At 43.9% G+C, this 23,000-nt stretch overlaps 1 long non-coding RNA gene across 1 annotated transcript; it reads left to right on the top strand.

The window, feature by feature from the left end:
• The first annotated feature begins 4,864 nt into the window (after window positions 1–4,864).
• Window positions 4,865–21,358, top strand: LOC138662313 (uncharacterized). Its single transcript, XR_011318020.1, has 2 exons — window positions 4,865–5,002; window positions 19,903–21,358. It is a non-coding gene; the product is annotated as an uncharacterized lncRNA (long non-coding RNA).
• The last annotated feature ends 1,642 nt before the right edge of the window (window positions 21,359–23,000 follow it).

Raw genomic sequence — 23,000 nt, 5'->3', positions numbered from 1 at the left:
GGAAACAGGAGAAAAATGACCACAAAATTTGTTGTGCAAAATCTCATGAGTATGCCGATACACCATGTGTGGTGGAAATCCACTGTTTGGACGCACTGCAGGACACAGAAGGGAAGGAGCGCCATTTGACTTTTTAAATGTAAAATTTGTTTGAACAATTAGCGGACACTATGTCGTGTTTACAGAGCCCCTGATGTGCCTAAACAGTGGAAACCCCCGACAAGTGACATTTTGGAAACCACAACTCTCAAGGATTTTATCCAGGGGTATAGTGAGCATTTTTAAACCAACTTGTACAACATAGAATTTGATAACATTAGGTCATCATATTGAATATATTGTCATTAGTTTTGAGCGCAAGTGCTCACTACTCCAGTTTGCATCAGGTGCTTGGGTATGCACCGAATATTATCGTGGGTGCTCGAGCAACATGCCTCACATGTTTTGTAGCTGTTAGACACCCCAAAAACCAAAAAAATGCAGGGATCTGCAATACTCTGTGCATACCCAAGCACCCGATCTAAACTCGAGTACCAAGCATTTGCACTCAACACTTGCCGGCATATCGTCATATTTTTTTTTTTTTTACTTTTGAAAACCCCTCAATTCTAACTCTAACCCCAACCCCAACTGTAAAGAATGGAAAAATGTACTGTATATATATTTTTTTTTTTTTTTTTATCTAACTAAGGGTATGACAAAGTGTGATTTGATTTACTATGTTGTTTCTTATGATCACTGTGATAGGGTCTATTACAGTGATCAAAAGGAACCAATAGGAAATATTCCTATCATTGGGGACTGGAAAAATCCAGCCCTGATCATGATCTCCAGGGTCTCAGCTACACCTGGTAGCCCGGTACCCCCGGAGACTTTTACTCTGCGGGCGCTACAGCTTTATTCCCAATCGTCGTTTTAATACAGCAATGAGTGAATAAGACCCATTAGCGCTCACCGTATTAATACATATCTGCAGTTGGGAAACTGATGTTTTCAATATTACACCTCCACAGTGAATGTGACCAAGCTTTTGCAGCCTAAAACACCAAGCAGCACATTGGCAGATAAAACAGCTCTATAATATGAGGGTGATGCAAGACCAGCAGCTCCCCCTATCTAAGCGCTTAAGGATTTTTAGGTTTTAGTGGCTTACAGTCCTGCTTATCATTATTGGCACCCATGAAGTGTAAGTTCATAATGTGGAATATCTCCCGAAAAAAATGAATCAAATAAAACATTTTTTTTGTGTAGAGCACTCGTGTTAAATACAAAAGAGCAAATGATAAACACTAATTTAAAGCAAAAAACAATGGGAGAGAAAAATAGAAAAACCTAAAGCTGCTGTGTACTGGTATTGGCCCCGTTACATTAAATTGGTATGGAAACATATTTTTACTTGCCTGTGCTAAATCACAAATGAGAATCACCTGCGATTAATTGTCGGTGACATGAATTAGCCAATGAATAATGACTTCAGTGTTTTAAAAAGCCCCATGGTAGGCCCTGTTCTTTGTCACAATGGTAAAGACAAAGGAGCTGTCTGAGGACATCAGAACTGCTATTATTAGAAAACACAAGACTTCCAAAGTGTATAAGGCCATCTCCAAAGACCTTGGTATTCTTGTTTCACCAGTGCGTAATGTTATTAAGAAGTTTGCCAAGCATGGTACCATCAGGAACCTCCCTGGACGAGGGGGAAAGAGGAAAATTGACAAGAGATGTTTTCGAAGATTGGTGTTAATGGTGGAAAAAACACCACATCAAGCTGAACTGAAGGCCAATCTGGAACTGTCTTGCACACTAATCCAAGCAGAGCTTTATTGGTGAAGGCCAAGAAACAAACCATTGCTGAAGAAAAGACATGAAAAGGAACGACTGATCTTTGCCAAAGCGTACCTTGACGGACCACAATCCTTCTGGGAAAATGTTCTGTGGATAGATGAAACAAAAATAGAGTTTTTTTGTCAATGCAAAGCAACAGTTTGTTTACAGATGATGCAATGAAGCTTATAAGGAAAGGAACACCCTACCAACAGTTAAGCATGGTTGAGGATCCATTACGCTGTGGGGTTGCTTTGCTGCATCTGGTACTGGAGGCTTTGTGTCCAACCCAGTGTAAGAAAACTTGGTTTGAGTCGAAGATCATGGGTCCTCCAACAAGACAATGACCCAAAGCACACATCCAAACGTACACAGAAATGGTTGAAAAATAAAAAATTTACTGTTTTAAAATGGCCAACAATGTGTCCTAACCTGAATACCATTGAAAATATTTGGCATGAGCTAAAATCTGCTCAAACATTGGGGAAAAAGAACCCTGCAAACATTCAAGAGCTCGAAAAAACTGCCAAGGGAGAGTAAGAGAAAATACCATCCGAGAAGTGTAAGAAGCTTATTGAAGACTACAAGAAATGTTTGGAGGCTGTCATCAATGCCAAAGGGCGTGCGACCAAGTATTTATTGTTGCACATCTGTTTATTCTGTTTCTTCATTGAAATTGCAACATGTAACTTAAAAAAATAATTGTTGTATTACTTTGGACCACTAGAATCCTGAGGATATAACTATGGCACATTTCCATTTATTTCTGAAGATATTGTACAGTCTATTAAAAAAATGAAGGGGTGCCAGTAATGGTGGCCGGCACTGTAAGATGCGCACAGTTGTGTTTAAAACAGCAAGGCATGCATCTAACAGGCATTTAAAGGGGATGTGCATTATTAGAAAAACATGACTGCCTTCATCCAGAAACAGTGCCACAGCTGTAAACAGGTTGCGTCTGGTATTACAATTGATTCACTTCAATAGAGCAAAGTTGCAATACCAGACACAACCCCTAGTGGAGTGTTTTGCTGTTTTTGGAAGAAATTCTTGAAAATCCTCATGTCTGGGGTTGCACATGGTTCTCTGCGTACTTCTAGAACAAGTATGAGGCTCATCTGGGGAGAAGCTGCTTCCTAAATGTTACAGCATATTTCCTCTACATAACTAGAAATTAGTTGCTAAGAGCTTGCCAACTTTTAAAGGGGTTGTCCAGTACTTTAACACTGATGGCTTATGAATAGGCCATCAATGTCCGATCGGGGGTGCGACACCCATTACCCCAGCCAATTAGATGTGCCCTGTGTCAGCGGCGGTTGGAACTGCTCAGTTATGAAGCTGCAGAGCTTCATCGCATGTATAGTGGCAGTGGCCGGGTACTGCACATCCACACCCACACCCTAATGATTTGAATAGGGGACAGATGTGCAGTAAGCAGATGTGACCACTATACAGTCAACTGAGCAATGCCGTGCAGCTCCGTAACCGAGCAGTTCTGGCCGCCGCCAACACCGGATACAGCTGATCGGCGGGGAAGGGGGGCAGGTGTCGCACCCATACCGATCAGACATTAATGACCTATTCTAAGGATAAGCCATCAATGTTAAAGCCTTGGAAAACCCCTTTATGGCCACACAGTTTACCACTAATTGCTAGGCTGCCACTTTTTAAAAATCCAGTGGAGCCCAGTAAATAGCAGCAAAATATGGGCACTACCAATAAAGCATTTGTCATAATATCCTAATTCTTCCCTGAAGCCCAATTATACAATTATATTTAGCAGTTTCCCCCTTATTATGTCTCCTATAGACTTTAAAATCGCTCCTTTAGACACTTTAGAAACAAGGGTGGACAAAAGGACATGGAAGCTGCTAAACAGCTGATGAAGGAAGGTCCCAAATGTTCTGCTTTATGGGGCCACAAGTCCCTTACTGTGCTAATAATGCCCAGACGTTCTAATCTGTGATACCACATAAACATGTCTGGTGTATTCTCCTGGATGTAGTCATCATTCTCACCATTGTCAGGCTGCCAGCTAAAACCTGTATTACTGGTCTATAATCGGCTTATTATTATTATGTTATAACTCTAGGGCAAAAACATTGAGAATTCAGATTTCACCTTGTTTATTCTGTCCCCAAAAAACACACTCAAATTCTTCCCTACCTATCGTACCACCTTGTGGAGAATAACGAAAAGTTTTTCAACTGTCTTATAGATTTTGTTTTTCAATTCCTCTGAATGGGGACCGAAAGAAGCAGAAATCCTCGACAGACCTGATCTCACCAGCAGCACCCATTCCTACACTGTTCTGACAGTTTGTTACAATGTATCACAACAAGTTCAGGAGCATTATTTAGACTGGTTGCGACTGTAACAAACTCACAGCTGTTAGTAGTATTACACCTGTTCTGTTTGCTGTGAATGAACGGGAACACTCTCTACATGCACTTTCTGTAACCAGATCAGATGTGATACTATTCGCAAAAATGAGTTAGCTACAATCGTATCCAGACTATACAAGTATCAGAAGCCGGCGGCACCAAATCCTCTCATTCCCAATTATGTTGCAAGCCATCAGTGCAGATGCAACTTTATTTTCACTTCTTACTTCAGAGGATTTGGTACAATGTATCCTGTCCAAGCAATCCAGTGAGAACTGAGGCTGCCGTCACACTAGCAGTATCTGGTCAGTATTTTGCATCAGTATTTGTAAGCCAAAACCAGGAGTGGGTGATAAATGCAGAAGTGGTGCATATGTTTCTATTATACTTTTCCTCTATTTGTTCCACTCCTGGTTTTGGCTTACAAATACTGATGTAAAATACTGACCACATACTGCTAGTGTGACGGCAGCCTCAGGCTGAGCACTGCAGCTGTGCATGCTTCCCCCACCCCGGTTTCCCACAATGTATCAGTGCTGACTGTTTTGAAAACAGAGGATTATTTACAGTAGACTGGATACAACTGTAACACACCCTCAGCATTGGGTAAGATCCAATCAGAACAGGATGTCTCTCAATAGGTGGACTACAGGTCTCAGCAAACATGGCATCTAAGGTCTTACCAGTGAATGGAGGCTGCCTGCAGCAGGGGGGGCAGGACCTTCCCAGCAAGATAACTACTCGCCTCCTACCACAGGAGCAGCTCAGATCTGTGGCTGACTACACACCAGGACCAGGTAAGATCCAGCTGCTGACCCTAACCCTTGCCATACTCCATACACCTGCTGTCTGTATATGCAGACTCTCCCTCACTGTCAGCTCCGTGGCTGTCTTTCCTTTCTACCATTTTCTATTTATTCTTATTTTCTGTATTATATGCCCAGCAGTATTACCCACATTCTGCATGCTGGATGCATCACTTCATTGCTGTCTTTTTTAGGGTTTATATAATGGGTTTCTCATTTTTTTTTTCTCTCCCTTATTTTGTATATAGTTGCAATATTCCCTGTACTACATTTTCTGTCCTTCAGAATGCCTACGTCCTAATTCCACATAATAATTATAATAATCCTTCTAAAATGTAATCCTACTGAGGCCACATTCACATGTTCAGTATTGGGTCGGCATTTCACATCAGTATTTGTAAGCCAAAACCAGGAGTGGGTGATGAATACAGAAGTGGTGCATGAGTTTCTTTACACTTTTCCTCTGATTGTTCCACTCCTGGTTTGGCTCACAAATACTGATGTAAAATACTGAATGTGTGAACATGGCCTTAAAGAGACTCTTGTCAAATGACTGTTTAAGTTCAGGCGCTCGGTGCACCCTTGTCAAGCTTTTAAATACATCTTCCCACCTGCTTGGTTTCTATCTACAGTATCTCCACCTTTCTCTGGCTCTATGAAGCCCAAGCTGTCAATCAAAGAAGAGGCAGGGTGGAGAAAGATGGGAAAAGAAGCACGTGGAAAGGGGTATTTAAATTCTTGGGCCCGCCGTGATGCACCAAATGGCGGTATTTGGACAGTCATTCTGTCCTGACAGAGTCCCTTTAACCCCTTAGCGACCGCCGATACGCCTTTTAACGGCGGCCGCTAAGGGTACTTAAACCACAGCGCCGTTAATTAACAGCGCTGTGGAAAAAGTCCATAGCGCCCCCCCAGAGGCCGATTTTCCGCCGGGGGTAGCCGAGACCCCAAAGAGCATGATCGGGGTCGGTATTACCGACCCCTGTTTTGCGATCGCCGGTAATTAACTGTTTACCGGCGACCACAAAAAAAAAAAAAAAGTAAAGTGTAATTCTCTGTCCTCTGATGTGATCGCACATCAGAGGACAGAGAAATAGGGGGATTCGGGGACCCTAGCATACTCACCTAGGTCCCTGGATCCTCTTGCTGCTCCTCCTGGCCGCCGGCAGAAGAACATGGCGGACGCATGCCCAGTGCGCCCGCCATCTGTCTCCATCTGCCGGCAGGAGAACAGCAGTTGGGGCTAAAATTAGGGTTAGGGGTAGGGTTAGGGTTAGGGTTAGGGTTAGGGGTAGGGGTAGGGTTAGGGGTAGGGGTAGGGTTAGGGGTAGGGTTAGGGGTAGGGGTAGGGTTAGGGGTAGGGGTAGGGTTAGGGGTAGGGTTAGGGGTAGGGTTAGGGGTAGGGTTAGGGGTAGGGGTAGGGTTAGGGCTAGGGTTGGGGCTAAATTTAGGGTTAGGTTTGGGGCTAAATTTAGGGTTAGGGTTGGGGCTAAACTTAGGGTTAGGCTTCTTTCACACTTACGTCGGTACGGGGCCGTCGCAATGCGTCGGCCCGACATACCGACGCACGTTGTGAAAATTGTGCACAACGTGGGCAGCAGCTGTAGTTTTTCAACGCATCCACTGCCCAATCTATGTCCTGGGGAGGAGGGGGCGGAGTTACGGCCACGCATGCGCGGTCAGAAATGGCGGATGCGACGTACAAAAAAACGTTTCATTGAACGTTTTTTTGTGCCGACGCTCCGCCAAAACACAACTGATCCAGTGCACGACGGACGCGACGTGTGGCCATCCGTCACGATCCGTCGGCAATACAAGTCTATGGGCAAAAAACGCATCCTGCGGGCACATTTGCAGGATCCGTTTCTTGTCCAAAACGACAGATTGCGACGGAATGCCAAACGACGCAAGTGTGAAAGTAGCCTTAGGGCTAGGGTTAGGGTTGGGGCTAAAGTTAGGGCTAGGGTTGGGGCTAAAGTTAGGGTTAGAGCTGGGATTAGGGTTAGGGTTTGGATTAGGGTTGGTATTAGGGTTAGGGTTGGCATTAGGGTTACGCTTGGGATTAGGGTTAGGTTTGGGATTAGGGTTAAGGTTAGGGTTGTGATTAGGGGTGTATTGGGATTAGGGTTAGGTTTGAGGTTAGGGTTGAGATTAGGATTAGGGGTGTGTTGGATTTAGGGTTTTGATTAGGGTTATGGTTAGGGTTGACATTAGGGTTGTTTTGGGGTAAGGGTTGTGATTATGGTTAGGGTTAGTGATTAGGATTATGGATCAGGTTGGGATTAGGGTTAGGGGTGTGTTGGGGTTAGGGTTGGAGCTAGAATTGGGGGGTTTCCACTGACATCAGGGGGTCTCCAAACACGACAGCCAATTTTGCGCTCAAAAAGTCAAATGGTGCTCCCTCCCTTCTGAGCTCTGCCGTGCGCCCAAACAGTGGGTTACCCCCACATATGGGGCATCAGCGTACTCGGGATAGATTGGACAACAACTTCTGGGGTCCAATTTCTCTTGTTACCCTTGTGAAAATAAAAACTTGGGGGCTACAAAATCTTTTTTGTGAAAAAAAAAATATTTTTTATTTTCACGACTCTGCATTCTAAACTTCTGTGAAGCACTTGGGCATTCAAAGTTCTCACCACACATCTAGATAAGTTCCTTGGGGGGTCTAGTTTCCAAAATGGGGTCACTTGTGGGGGGTTACTACAGTTTAGGTACATCAGGGGCTCTGCAATCGCAACATAATGCCCACAGACCATTCTATCAAAGTCTGCATTCCAAAAAGGTGCTCCTTCCCTTCCGAGCTCTGCCGTGCGCCCAAACAGTGGTTTACCCCCACATATGGCGCATCAGCGTACTCGGGATAAATTGGACAACAACTATTGCAGTCCAATTTCTCCTGTTACCCTTGTGAAAATAAAAACTTGGGGGCTACAATATCTTTTTTGTGGAAAAAAAAATATTTTTTATTTTCACGACTCTGCATTCTAAACTTCTGTGAAGCACTTGGGCATTCAAAGTTCTCACCACACATCTAGATAAGTTCCTTGGGGGGTCTAGTTTCCAAAATGGGGTCACTTGTGGGGGGTTTCCACTGTTTAGGCACATCAGGGGCTCTCCAAACGCGACATGGCGTCCAATCTCAATTCCAGCCAATTCAACATTGAAAAAGTAAAACGGCGCTCCTTCACTTCCAAGCTCTGCGGTGCGCCCAAACAGTGGTTTACCCTCACATATGGGGTATCGACGTATTCAGGAGAAATCGCACAACAACTTTTGTGGTCTAATTTCTCCTGTTACCCTTGTGAAAATAAGAATTTGTGGGCGAAAAGATCATTTTTGTGTAAACAAAAGCGATTTTTTTATTTTCACGGCTCTACGTTATAAACTTCTGTGAAGCACTTGGGGGTTCAAAGTGCTCACCACACATCTAGATAAGTTCCTTAAGGGGTCTAGTTTCCAAAATGGTGTCACTTGTGGGGAGTTTCCACTGTTTAGGCACGTCAGGGGCTCTCTAAACGTGACATGGTGTCCGATCTCAATTCCAGCCAATTCTGCATTGAAAAAGTCAAACGGCGCTTCTTCACTTCTAAGTTCTGCGGTGCGCCCTAACAGTGGTTTACCCCCCACATATGGGGTATTGGCGTATTCAGGAGAAATTGCATAACAAAATTTATGGTTACATTTCTGTTTTTACACTTGTGAAAATAAAAAAAATGGTTCTGAATTAAGATGTTTGCAAAAAAAAGTTAAATGTTCATTTTTTCCTTCCACATTGTTTCAGTTCCTGTGAAGCACGTAAAAGGTTAATAAACTTCTTGAATGTGGTTTTGAGAACCTTGAGGGGTGTAGTTTTTAGAATGGTGTCACACTTCATTATTTTCTATCATATAGACCCCTCAAAATGACTTCAAATGTGATGTGGTCCCTAAAAAAAAATGGTGTTGTAAAAATGAGAAATTGCTGGTCAACTTTTAACCCTTATAACTCCCTAACAAAAAAAAATTTTGTTTCCAAAATTGTGCTGATGTAAAGTAGACATGTGGGAAATGTTATTTATTAACTATTCTTCGTGACATATTTCTCTGATTTAAGGACATAAAAATACAAAGTTTGAAAATTGCAAAATTTTAAAAATTTTCGCCATATTTCCGTTTTTTTCATAAATAATCGCAAGTAATATCGAAGAAATGTTACCACTAACATGAAGTACAATATGTCACGAAAAAACAGTCTCAGAATCAGCGGGATCCGTTGAAGCGTTCCAGAGTTATAACCTCATAAAGTGACAGTGGTCAGAATTGCAAAAATTGGCCTGGTCATTAAGTACCAAATTGGCTCTGTCACTAAGGGGTTAAAGAGACTTTGTCAGCAAAGAATGACTTTTCAAAGCAAATACAGGTGATCAGCAATTCATGGCAGAGCCAATCCTTTAAATATACTTTCCCACCTGCTTGGTTTCCATTTAGCTCCGTTCCCCTCTGTCCCTATAAAAGCAGAGCTGTCAATCAAAGAAGAGGGGGAGGAGATTGAGAGAAAAAAAGCAGGTGGGACGGTGTATATATAAATGATTGGCCCTGCCATGATGCACCAAGCAGCTGGACATAGTTTGAACACTCATCATGGATGACAAAGTCCCTTTAAATTGGACCTGTCAGGAGGGCAAAAGTGACAAATTTGTGTTCTTTTTTTGCAAATTTTTATGGTTTCGGCCAAAGGGGGAGTGGCTCACAGGGGTATAATGAAGGGCAGCCTAAAGATAGACCCATAGAGCATTCTGTCAGCCTTGCCCCTTTGGAAATACCATACAAAGTAGCACTAAATAATGACAATATCTCTAGAACTGGTGCATTTAAGAAAAACAAAGACCAGCATACATGAGGGAGCAGTGGGAATAAAATAAGAGCAAAACTGGCCACATTTGAACTGATGGCAGATATTCTTTAACAAAGGTCTAGAGAAGTAATGCTGAGCTTGTCTAAGTTTAGATGGTCTTTCCCTTAGGAAATAATGCCTAAACTACTTCACCAGATGTACAGGTGCTTCTCACAAAATTAGAATATCATCAAAAAGTGAATTTATTTCAGTTCTTCAATTCAAAAAGTGAAACTCATATATTATATAGAGTCATTACAAACAGAGTGACCTATTTTATTTGTTTATGTCTGTTAATGTTGATGATTATGGCTTGCAGCCAATGAAAACCCAAAAGTCATTATCTCAGTAACTTAGAATACTTCATAACACCAGCTTGAAAAATGATTTTTAAATCTGAAAATGTTGGCCTACTGAAATATATGTTCAGTAAATGCACACAATACTTGGTCGGGGCTCCTTTTGCATCAATTACTGCATCAATGCGGCGTGGCATGGAGGCGATCAGACTGTGGCACTGCTGAGGTGTTATGGAAGCCCAGGTTGCTTTGATAGCAGCCTTCAGCTCATCTGCATTGTTGGGTCTGGTGTCTCTCACCTTCCTCTTGACAATACCCTGTAGATTCTCTATGGGGTTAAGGTCAGGTGAGTTAGCTGCCAATCACGCACAGTGATACTGTTGTTTGTAAACCAGGTATTGGTACTTTTGGCAGTGTGGACAGGTGCCAGGTCTTGCTGGAGAATGACATTTCCATCTCCAAAAAGTTTGTCGGCAGAGGGAAGCATGAAGTGCTCTAAAATTTCCTGGTAGACGGCTGCGCTGACTTTGCTCTTGACAAAACACAGTGGATCTACACCAGCAGATGACATGGCTCCCCAAACCATCACTGATTGTGGAAACCTTACACTAGACCTCAAGCAGCTTGGATTGTGGCCTCTCCACTCTTCCTCCACACTCTGGAACCTTGATTTCCACGGTCTAGTGTGAAGTTTCCACAATCAGTGATGGTTTTGGGAGTCATGTCACCTGCTGGTGTAGGTCCACTGTGTTTTATCAAGACCAAAGTCAGTGCAGCCATCTACCAGGAAATCTGACAGCACTTCATGTTTCTGGAGCGCCCCCAAGGGGTAGGGGTTACTCGGTACCGGGCCTTTCTCTTCTCAGTGGGATGTCACGGTGGCAGACCCGGTCTGTGGCCCTCGGGAGGTCCATTGAAGTTGTGGGGAAAGGTCTTTAAAGGGATAATGTTCGTGACGCCACCTGTGGTATTCGGTCAGGGTGACCGACGCTGCTTAGGGGTCCGCTGGGGTGATGTTATGGCAGCTAGATGGTATACCTTCCCACAGGTGAAGTATGTCCCCAGGGCTTCCCTGAGAGTAGATGGTGGATGATGCAAGGCGCAGTGAATAATGAGGACACAAGGTTGCAGTCTCTTTACCTTTACTGATGGCTTCAGCATCCACAGTCCAGGGTAGGGACCACAGGGTTGGCAGAGTCCGGCCGGTCTGAAGGCAAATCCAGAGTCCCCTTATCCAGGTTGAATTCAATAGCCTTCCTCTAGCGCCTGGGCGTTGTAGTACCTCCCTGCTGAGCAACTCGGTAAGGTCCTCACAACTATTGTAGATGTTAAGTCTCTTCTCTCTGTCCCCCTGATGGATAGGAAAACCCGTTTGACTGGTGGCCTGAGGCTTTTTATAGGGACTCTAGAGACACCCCGGCCCCCACAAGTTGCCATCCTGCCTCCTGGGTAAATGGTCGGGCAGCTAACGTGGAATTAACTGTCCTGCCTGTCTCTGAAGTAACAGCATAGAGATCCTTACTCCCTCGGTGTTCCGGCTACCAATACTGCGCTTCAGAAGGAGGCAGCCTGCTTCTAGCTGGTCTCCCTCTGATATTCTTCTCCTTTTGCTATGACTTCGTTGCTCACTCACTGCAACACAATTCCTTTCGTGTCCTTTCTTAGGATGCTGCCGCATGGGATGCAGGCGCAGCTTCGTGTACCTTCCTCTTCCACAGGCCACAGTCTGGAGCTGGCTGGAACCCACTCCAACCAGCCTCTGCCAAACTCGGTCGGCACCTACTGACTATCTCCTACTCCCTCCAGTCAGCTTCTGTCTGGGTGAAGCCCAGTCAGCTTCTGCCTAACTTCCTAACCAACCCACCAGTTTTACCTATATGTGAAGAGTGCCCTAGTAGAGAGAAGCATGTGTTTTGTGGTTGTGATACCTGGACAGAAGATCTAATTCATTGCCTTCAGACGTAACATCACTCCCCCTGGTGGAAGAATAACATTACTGCAACGAACCAGGACTCTGGGGCGCTGCATTTCTCTCTGCCGACAAGCCTTTTGGAGATGAAAATTTAATTCTCCAGCAGGACTTGGCACCTGTCCACACTGCCAAAAGTACCAATACCTTGTTTACCAACAACAGAATCACTGTGCTTGATTGGCAGCAAACTCGCCTGACCTTAACCCATAGAGAATCTATGGATATTGTCAAGAGGAAGATGAGACACCAGACCCAACAATGCAGACGAGCTGAAGGCAACCTGGGTTTCCATAACACCTCAGCAGTGCCACAGGCTGATCACCTCTATGCCATGCCACATTGATATACCATATTTTTCGGACTATTTCGGCATTTTTTTTCCTCCCAAAACGTGGAGGAAAATGGAGGTGCATCTTATAGTCTGGATATATTGGCTCTGGTTGAGGTGGGGGAGCGGTATTGGAGGAGCAGCGGGTCACAGAGGCAGGAGCGAGCGGCTCCGGCTAACTCCTATGCCCGCTGCTAAAGAGAAATGAATATGCACTGCATTCCAAGCGCATGGGCATGGAGGGCAATGAATATTAATTTCTTCCTGGCATCCTGGTATGATTGATTGGCCCCATCCCCTTGCTGGTATGATTTGCCCCATCCCAGTCCTGGTATTCATGGCCTCATCAGAAAAGATAAAAAATAAAAAAAAATCTTTACTCTTACCTTCCTCCGCTCCCTCGCAGTCTCAGCGTCCTGCTTCGGTACCAGCAGCTACATAATGCTTGTAAGCAGTGCATGGCAGGGGCGTCATGAGTTGCTCCCAAGCAGAGCACAGCTGCCGGAATACTCACCGGGTGTTCATCAGAGATCGCGGTAAGTATCCATTCCTTTTCAGAAGCGCGCAGTGTCAGGCACCTGCTTCCTGCCAGGCGGTCACGTGTGCCGATACTTAAGAGAAATGAAGCAGTATTGAAGAAGCAGTATTGAAGCAGGAAGCAGTATTGAAGAACTGAAATAAATTAACTTTTTGATGATATTCTAATTTTGTGAGAAGCACTTGTATATGATGGATACAAATGTTCCTTTATCTCTACATAGACCTAGTCTATAAACCAAACACAACTTCACTACTTATATACTGTGGACACAATTCTTAGTGTCTATAATTATATTTATGTTCCCAGGTTATGATAAATGCAGCTCTTATCTATCCTGCATCATTAGGTCAGACTTTATGCCCTGTACAACTTCTTTAGTTCTATGTGATGGATATACTGTAACTCTAAATATCTGTGCTTTATCATACAGGCATAGGTATTATGTAGTTGTGGCTGCAGTTTCAGCATTGCACTTATCTATTGCTTTCTGCACACTTTAGTAAGATAGATCTGTATTTTGCATGTAAGTAGGGAAGTGCACAGTACAACTTATCTGGATCTGAATCAATAATTAACCTTGCACATATTATTCTATTATCTTGACAAGACACTTGCTTATTGTCCACACTCCTATATATCACTTCCGTCTCCCAGCAATGGGAATTGACTCCTTTAATTAGTAGAAAGCTGCAAGTGTATTTTTAGATCTTGATGTGTATATCCCATGTCATAAATGATAGATAAAGTAGTTTTCACAATAGCCAATCAGGATGCAGCTCTCACTTTGTTATGGCAGGTGATTATGAAAAAGCAGCAATCATATTGGTTGCCAGGGAGAACTTACTTTTTCTTTGTAGTTTATTAAAATGTTATAAAATGCAAGGGATATTCCAGTCCAAGCCAGTTATCCATTCACTTATCCACTGCTGGGACCCCCACTGACTGTCAGTTACCCTTTATGGGAAGCAGTGCTGCAGTATAAAGCATTGGAACCCCTCATCTCAGAGATTTTAGAATTATGTGGATAATGGCAAGCACCCAGTCAGACTACAGCTCTTACAGTGAAATTGGGACTGGTTGCTATGAAGAATCCCTCCTATATAGCAGTTTCAGATGTTACTTTTTCATTCCCCTAATAGACCTGTAATCCAATTTGTGATAACCAAGATGGCCACCATTAAAACTGTCACAGGCAGTGTGTGTCACCCAGCTTTCGTGTACTCACCTGATCAAACCAGGGATTCAAGCTTCAGGAGGCTAATTTGCATATTCCAGGTGCCTTTTGGGAGAAGCGAAGTCTCCCTAAGCTAGAAGATCGTTGGGTACAGCCGGGACCAGCTGCTTCGAAAGCATCACCAAACCAGGGATTCAAGTTTCAGGAGGCTAATTTGCATATTCCAGGTGCCTTCTGGGAGAAGCGAAGTCTCCCTAAGCTAGAAGATCGTTGGGTACAGCCGGGACCAGCTGCTTCGAAAGCATCACCAAACCAGGGATTCAAGCTTCAGGAGGCTAATTTGCATATTCCAGGTGCCTTCTGGGAGAAGCGAAGTCTCCCTAAGCTAGAAGATCGTTGGGTACAGCCGGGACCAGCTGCTTCGAAAGCATCACCAAACCAGAGATTCAAGCTTCAGGAGGCTAATTTGCATATTCCAGGTGCCTTCTGGGAGAAGCGAAGTCTCCCTAAGCTAGAAGATCGTTGGGTACAGCCGGGACCAGCTGCTTCGAAAGCATCACCAAACCAGGGATTCAAGCTTCAGGAGGCTAATTTGCATATTCCAGGTGCCTTCTGGGAGAAGCGAAGTCTCCCTAAGCTAGAAGATCGTTGGGTACAGCCGGGACCAGCTGCTTCGAAAGCATCACCAAACCAGGGATTCAAGCTTCAGGAGGCTAATTTGCATATTCCAGGTGCCTTCTGGGAGAAGCGAAGTCTCCCTAAGCTAGAAGATCGTTGGGTACAGCCGGGACCAGCTGCTTCGAAAGCATCACCAAACCAGGGATTCAAGCTTCAGGAGGCTAATTTGCATATTCCAGGTGCCTTCTGGGAGAAGCGAAGTCTCCCTAAGCTAGAAGATCGTTGGGTACAGCCGGGACCAGCTGCTTCGAAAGCATCACCAAACCAGGGATTCAAGCTTCAGGAGGCTAATTTGCATATTCCAGGTGCCTTCTGGGAGAAGCGAAGTCTCCCTAAGCTAGAAGATCGTTGGGTACAGCCGGGACCAGCTGCTTCGAAAGCATCACCAAACCAGGGATTCAAGCTTCAGGAGGCTAATTTGCATATTCCAGGTGCCTTCTGGGAGAAGCGAAGTCTCCCTAAGCTAGAAGATCGTTGGGTACAGCCGGGACCAGCTGCTTCGAAAGCATCACCAAACCAGGGATTCAAGCTTCAGGAGGCTAATTTGCATATTCCAGGTGCCTTCTGGGAGAAGCGAAGTCTCCCTAAGCTAGAAGATCGTTGGGTACAGCCGGGACCAGCTGCTTCGAAAGCATCACCAAACCAGGGATTCAAGCTTCAGGAGGCTAATTTGCATATTCCAGGTGCCTTCTGGGAGAAGCGAAGTCTCCCTAAGCTAGAAGATCGTTGGGTACAGCCGGGACCAGCTGCTTCGAAAGCATCACCAAACCGCGCGCCGTAAGGACATTATTGCAAGAGAGCTTGGCTGAGTAGATTACACAAGAAGGAAAACACACAGCAAGTCAGCAGGATCTAGGAGCAACATGGCAGATGTGACAACCTACATGGTGAGCTGCAGCATGTGCTACATGTTCACAGATCGACCAGAAGAAGAATCCAATTTCACCTGTCAGAAGTGTAGACTAGTGGCCCTTTTAGAAGAAAAGGTGCGGGGTCTAGAAGAAAGAATAGCAACTTTGAAACTCATCAAAGAGAATGAAGACTTTCTAGACAGAACAGAAGCATCTCTACTGGTCACAGAAGGTGCAAAAAGTGTCAGAGAACCTCCAAAAGCAGATGAGTGGAAGCATGTGACCAAAAGAAGCAAGAAGACCATGGAGAAATCACCAACCACACAACTGAAGAACCGATATCAAATCTTTGTAGAGGATGAAGATGGCACACCTAAGAATGAAGCAATACCAGCAAGCAAAAAAGAAAAGAGCACACAGCAACAAGTGACAGCAAAAAGTACAGCCAAGAAGCAACGAAGAGTGGTGGTGGTGGGAGACTCACTACTGAGAGGCACAGAAGCAGCCATCTGCAGACCGGACATAACTGCAAGAGAAGTATGCTGCCTTCCAGGTGCGATGATCAAGGATGTGACCGATAGGATACCAAAGCTCTTCAGCTCCAAGGACGTCCACCCATTTCTTCTGATACATGTTGGCACCAATGACACGGCAAGGAAGGACCTACCGACAATCTGCAAGGACTTTGAAGAGTTGGGGAAGAAAGTAAAGGAACTGGATGCACAGGTAGTTTTTTCTTCTATCCTTCCAGTAGACGGGCATGGCACCAGGAGATGGAACAGGATCCTTGATGCAAACAACTGGCTAAGACGATGGTGCAGACAACAAGGATTTGGATTCCTGGACCACGGTGTGAATTACTGGTATGATGGACTCCTCGCCAGAGACGGACTACACCTCAACAAACCTGGGAAACACACATTCGCCAGAAGACTCGCTACACTCATCAGGAGGGCGTTAAACTAGAAGAAGAGGGGACGGGAAGAAAAACATTAGACTCGAACAAAGACGACCCAGGAAAACATACTCAGAAGGGAGGTAAGAACATTTCTAAAACAATCCACAGTGAGGAGATTGGAACAAAACAAAATCCTCTAAACTGCATGCTCGCAAACGCCAGAAGCCTGACAAACAAGATGGAAGAACTAGAAGCAGAAATATCTACAGGTAACTTTGACATAGTGGGAATAACCGAGACATGGTTAGATGAAAGCTATGACTGGGCAGTTAACTTACAGGGTTACAGTCTGTTTAGAAAGGATCGTAAAAATCGGAGAGGAGGAGGGGTTTGTCTCTATGTAAAGTCTTGTCTAAAGTCCACTTTAAGGGAGGATATTAGCGAAGGGAATGAGGATGTCGAGTCCATATGGGTTGAAATTCATGGAGGGAAAAATGGTAACAAAATTCTCATTGGGGTCTGTTACAAACCCCCAAATATAACAGAAAGCATGGAAAGTCTACTTCTAAAGCAGATAGATGAAGCTGCAACCCATAATGAGGTCCTGGTTATGGGGGACTTTAACTACCCGGATATTAACTGGGAAACAGAAACCTGTGAAACCCATAAAGGCAACAGGTTTCTGCTAATAACCAAGAAAAATTATCTTTCACAATTGGTGCAGAATCCAACCAGAGGAGCAGCACTTTTAGACCTAATACTATCTAATAGACCTGACAGAATAACAAATCTGCAGGTGGTTGGGCATTTAGGAAATAGCGACCACAATATTGTGCAGTTTCACCTGTCTTTCACTAGGGGGACTTGTCAGGGAGTCACAAAAACATTGAACTTTAGGAAGGCAAAGTTTGAACAGCTTAGAGATGCCCTTAATCTGGTAGACTGGGACAATATCCTCAGAAATGAGAATACAGATAATAAATGGGAAATGTTTAAGAACATCCTAAATAGGCAGTGTAAGCGGTTTATACCTTGTGGGAATAAAAGGACTAGAAATAGGAAAAACCCAATGTGGCTAAACAAAGAAGTAAGACAGGCAATTAACAGTAAAAAGAAAGCATTTGCACTACTAAAGCAGGATGGCACCATTGAAGCTCTAAAAAACTATAGGGAGAAAAATACTTTATCTAAAAAACTAATTAAAGCTGCCAAAAAGGAAACAGAGAAGCACATTGCTAAGGAGAGTAAAACTAATCCCAAACTGTTCTTCAACTATATCAATAGTAAAAGAATAAAAACTGAAAATGTAGGCCCCTTAAAAAATAGTGAGGAAAGAATGGTTGTAGATGACGAGGAAAAAGCTAACATATTAAACACCTTCTTCTCCACGGTATTCACGGTGGAAAATGAAATGCTAGGTGAAATCCCAAGAAACAATGAAAACCCTATATTAAGGGTCACCAATCTAACCCAAGAAGAGGTGCGAAACCGGCTAAATAAGATTAAAATAGATAAATCTCCGGGTCCGGATGGCATACACCCACGAGTACTAAGAGAACTAAGTAATGTAATAGATAAACCATTATTTCTTATTTTTAGTGACTCTATAGCGACAGGGTCTGTTCCGCAGGACTGGCGCATAGCAAATGTGGTGCCAATATTCAAAAAGGGTTCTAAAAGTGAACCTGGAAATTATAGGCCAGTAAGTCTAACCTCTATTGTTGGTAAAATATTTGAAGGGTTTCTGAGGGATGTTATTCTGGATTATCTCAATGAGAATACCTGTTTAACTCCATATCAGCATGGGTTTATGAGAAATCGCTCCTGTCAAACCAATCTAATCAGTTTTTATGAAGAGGTAAGCTATAGGCTGGACCACGGTGAGTCATTGGACGTGGTATATCTCGATTTTTCCAAAGCGTTTGATACCGTGCCGCACAAGAAGTTGGTACACAAAATGAGAATGCTTGGTCTGGGGGAAAATGTGTGTAAATGGGTTAGTAACTGGCTTAGTGATAGAAAGCAGAGGGTGGTTATAAATGGTATAGTCTCTAACTGGGTCGCTGTGACCAGTGGGGTACCGCAGGGGTCAGTATTGGGACCTGTTCTCTTCAACATATTCATTAATGATCTGGTAGAAGGTTTACACAGTAAAATATCGATATTTGCAGATGATACAAAACTATGTAAAGCAGTTAATACAAGAGAAGATAGTATTCTGCTACAGATGGATCTGGATAAGTTGGAAACTTGGGCTGAAAGGTGGCAGATGAGGTTTAACAATGATAAATGTAAGGTTATACACATGGGAAGAGGGAATCAATATCACCATTACACACTGAACGGGAAACCACTGGGTAAATCTGACAGGGAGAAGGACTTGGGGATCCTAGTTAATGATAAACTTACCTGGAGCAGCCAGTGCCAGGCAGCAGCTGCCAAGGCAAACAGGATCATGGGGTGCATTAAAAGAGGTCTGGATACACATGATGAGAGCATTATACTGCCTCTGTACAAATCCCTAGTTAGACCGCACATGGAGTACTGTGTCCAGTTTTGGGCACCGGTGCTCAGGAAGGATATAATGGAACTAGAGAGAGTACAAAGGAGGGCAACAAAATTAATAAAGGGGATGGGAGAACTACAATACCCAGATAGATTAGCGAAATTAGGATTATTTAGTCTAGAAAAAAGACGACTGAGGGGCGATCTAATAACCATGTATAAGTATATAAGGGGACAATACAAATATCTCGCTGAGGATCTGTTTATACCAAGGAAGGTGACGAGCACAAGGGGGCATTCTTTGCGTCTGGAGGAGAGAAGGTTTTTCCACCAACATAGAAGAGGATTCTTTACTGTTAGGGCAGTGAGAATCTGGAATTGCTTGCCTGAGGAGGTGGTGATGGCGAACTCAGTCGAGGGGTTCAAGAGAGGCCTGGATGTCTTCCTGGAGCAGAACAATATTGTATCATACAATTATTAGGTTCTGTAGAAGGACGTAGATCTGGGTATTTATTATAATGGAATATAGGCTGAACTGGATGGACAAATGTCTTTTTTCGGCCTTACTAACTATGTTACTATGTGGTGGCCCACCGGAGGGACAATAATCAGATGTAATCTGTGGGAAAGCGTGAAAGTGTTCAGTTTCCCTGCAGCACCCCCATAGGTGAAATGGAGTATTACATGGTGTCTGTTTAATGCTGAGTGGTAACTACTGTGGAAGCCATACAACAGCCCTGATATTTTTATACTTCCCATAATTCTCTCTGCAGGATATATCGCCGGTAGATGATATCGCCGCAAGATCGGCAGTAGACGATGCCTCCCATACAGTCCAAGATTCTGCTCATCCAAGATGAAGAGGAAAGTGCAGACTCCCTCCAGCTCTTCTCTAAGGCGACATGTTATTACCAGAGCCATAGCCCGAGGTGCTGCTTGGCAGTGGTGATGGTGGCCATATTGGCCATTGTGTTTATGGTGATGTTGCTTCTATGGAATTACAAGTGCATTGTGATCGATCACCTCTGCCAGGGAATTAAAGAGTTGGAGACCCCAATATTTACCAATGACTAAATCATGGACAGAAGGAAATCCATTTTACAGCGTGTCAACATCTGAGGAGTAAAGGATCTGAAATGACAGCAGCTGCTCGAAAGCTGGACAGCAAATATGTGTCTGACAGCTGACAGCGCTGATTCTGGGCCAGTATTTCCACGAGGAAGGAACATTAGAGGCTGCCAGACCCTATTGATGCTGCTTTTCAGGGGGGTTAACAAATAACTAGTCTTGACGGATAAAATCCCATCTTTCTGAATCTTTGAGAAATGTAAAGAATTAGGAAAACACGGCTCTTTTATTCCCAAAACATCCCCCTCACTATATGTTGTGTGTGATACCACATCTCAGCCCCCCTTAGCAATTCCAGATACAACCTGTGAACAGATGTGGCACTGTTTTTGGAAGAAAGCGCCTAAGTTTTTCGAATCCTGGACAACCCCTTTAGGCCGGGGACACACACAACGTATAAAAAAACGGTCCATTTTTGACGGACGAGAATCGCACAAATGTTACCAAAACAGTGATCCGTGTGCAGTGCGAGGATGCGATTTTCTCGCATCAAATGATCCGTGTGACATCCGTGTGACATCCGTATGGCATCCGTATGGTGAGATTTTCTCACACACTTGCAAAATGAGCAAATAATGGCTGAGCCTTTCCTGTCACCTGCCCAATGCCTGAGAATTTCTTGCAAGTCACACTGATGGTCCGTGTGCTGTGCTATTTTTTCTCACCCCCATAGACTTTCATTGGCGATTCTCGACCGAGATACGCTGACAATCGCAGCATGCTGCGATTTCACTCGGATCCTGAATACGGCCGAGAAAATATCGGATGATGGGAGCTGCCCTACTGATTAACATTGGGACGAGTGCTATGCGATTTTTTTAGCGCACTGCACTCGTCCGTATTACGGACCACCTTGCACTGCCTTCTCCAGCAGGAATCTGAATTTCAGGCCTGAAAAAAAGAATAAAACTTCATAGAATTAAAAAAGAAAAACAACAAGTGGAAGCTCCAGATCTGGAAAGATATTCAAAACTCACTGCAGATTAAATTTGCGAATATATTCTGGAAACGTAGAGTGTTCCTTTAAATCACTAATGTAGTCCTGGAACACGACGAAAGGGGAAGCCAGATTTTACGCAATTAAAATGATTCAATTTTCAACGTTTCTGTCCTTTTGTGGTCTGTCCAATGAGAAGGAATAGAAGTCTAGCGCCACCTATCTCTGGAGGACTGAGCATTAGAAATCCCCCCTATCCAGTCAATGTCTCTCTACAGCAGCGGAGATCATAGAAATTAGATCCTTGTGCTGACTATACACTTTATTTCACTAGCTGGGTCAGATGTGCCAAGGAGACAAGCGGCTGCCAACACATCTGGTGCCGCATATCTCTGGGGAAAGCAACTGATACCCATCAGCTTTATTTGGCTTTTGATGCAAGGACTTGGTGGGGGTCTTCAAGCCTTAGAGACATTAAATTGCTAGATTTACAGAAATAGATCCTGCTTCTACAAAAGCCATAAACATCTTGTATGATCTTTTCAACAGTGTTGCTGACACCAGATCTTCATACACCTGCAGAGAGACATAATGTTCTGCAATGATTCTTTTCTGAATATATATACCATATATATTAGTTGGAACTCTGATAATGATACAGAGCACCAAACCATCTCCAGAGTAAATGATAAAGTTCTGCCTGCAGCCACCACTAGAAGGAGCTCAGGAGCTTACTGCAGACTGTTATCAGTGACTTCAATGTACAGACAGTAAGAATGAGGCTCCCCCTAGTGGTGCCTGCTGAAAAAAAACATCTTCTCATGTATCCCTGTAGATAAGGAGCTCCCCCTAGTGGTGGCTGCAGACAGAATCTTATGTATTTCTGTATACAGGGAGCTCCCCCTAGTGGTGGCTGCAGACAGAATCTTATCATGTATCTCTGTATACAGGGAGCTCCCCCTAGTGGTGGCTGCAGACAGAATCTTATCATGTATCTCTGTATACAGGGAGCTCCCCCTAGTGGTGGCTGCAGACAGAATCTTATCATGTATCTCTGTATACAGGGAGCTCCCCCTAGTGGTGGCTGCAGACAGAGACTCTTATCCTGTATCTCTGTAAGCAGGGAGCTCCCCCTAGTGGTGGCTGCAGACAGAGACTCTTATCCTGTATCTCTGTAAGCAGGGAGCTCCCCCTAGTGGTGACTGCAGACAGACAGAATCTTATCATGTTTCTCTGTATACAGAGAGCTCCCCATAGTGGTGGCTGCAGATAGAATCTTACAATATTTCTCCATATACAGAGAGCTCCCCCTAGTGGTGGCTGCAGATAGACACTCGTAGCCTGTATCTCTGTACACAGGGAGATCCCCCTAGTAGGGGCTGCAGGCAGAGTCTTATGTGTCTCTGTATTCAAGGATCTCCTCCTAGTGGAGAATACAGTCACATGTTTATATTATTTCTGCAGAGGATTTGAAGCTCCATTTTAGAAAAATGGAGGCATTGAAGTGAGATGTTAAAAACATTCACCTGTAATTGGCATTTTTACAGTGCTATGCATGATAGTGGTTTATGACCCTATTACATGTGCTCAGTTGAGCCAGCAGAATACAGCAGATGGTGTTATAAATCTGGTCATGTAGCTGATGGAAAAAAACTCTATGGTGACAATAGAAATAGGAATTTAATTGGTGGAAATTTACTGTAAATTCAATAGTCATTATCTAAGCTGCTATGATATAGCAAATTTCATATAATTACAGTTGTGCTCAAAAGTTTACATACCCCAGCAGAATTTTTGCTTTCTTTT

The sequence above is a fragment of the Ranitomeya imitator genome, chromosome 2 (genome assembly GCF_032444005.1).
Source record: "Ranitomeya imitator isolate aRanImi1 chromosome 2, aRanImi1.pri, whole genome shotgun sequence".
Classification (NCBI taxonomy): Eukaryota; Metazoa; Chordata; class Amphibia; order Anura; family Dendrobatidae; genus Ranitomeya; species Ranitomeya imitator.
The sequence above is the reverse complement of the archived record's forward strand: the minus strand, read 5'-3'. Positions and strand labels throughout refer to the sequence as shown.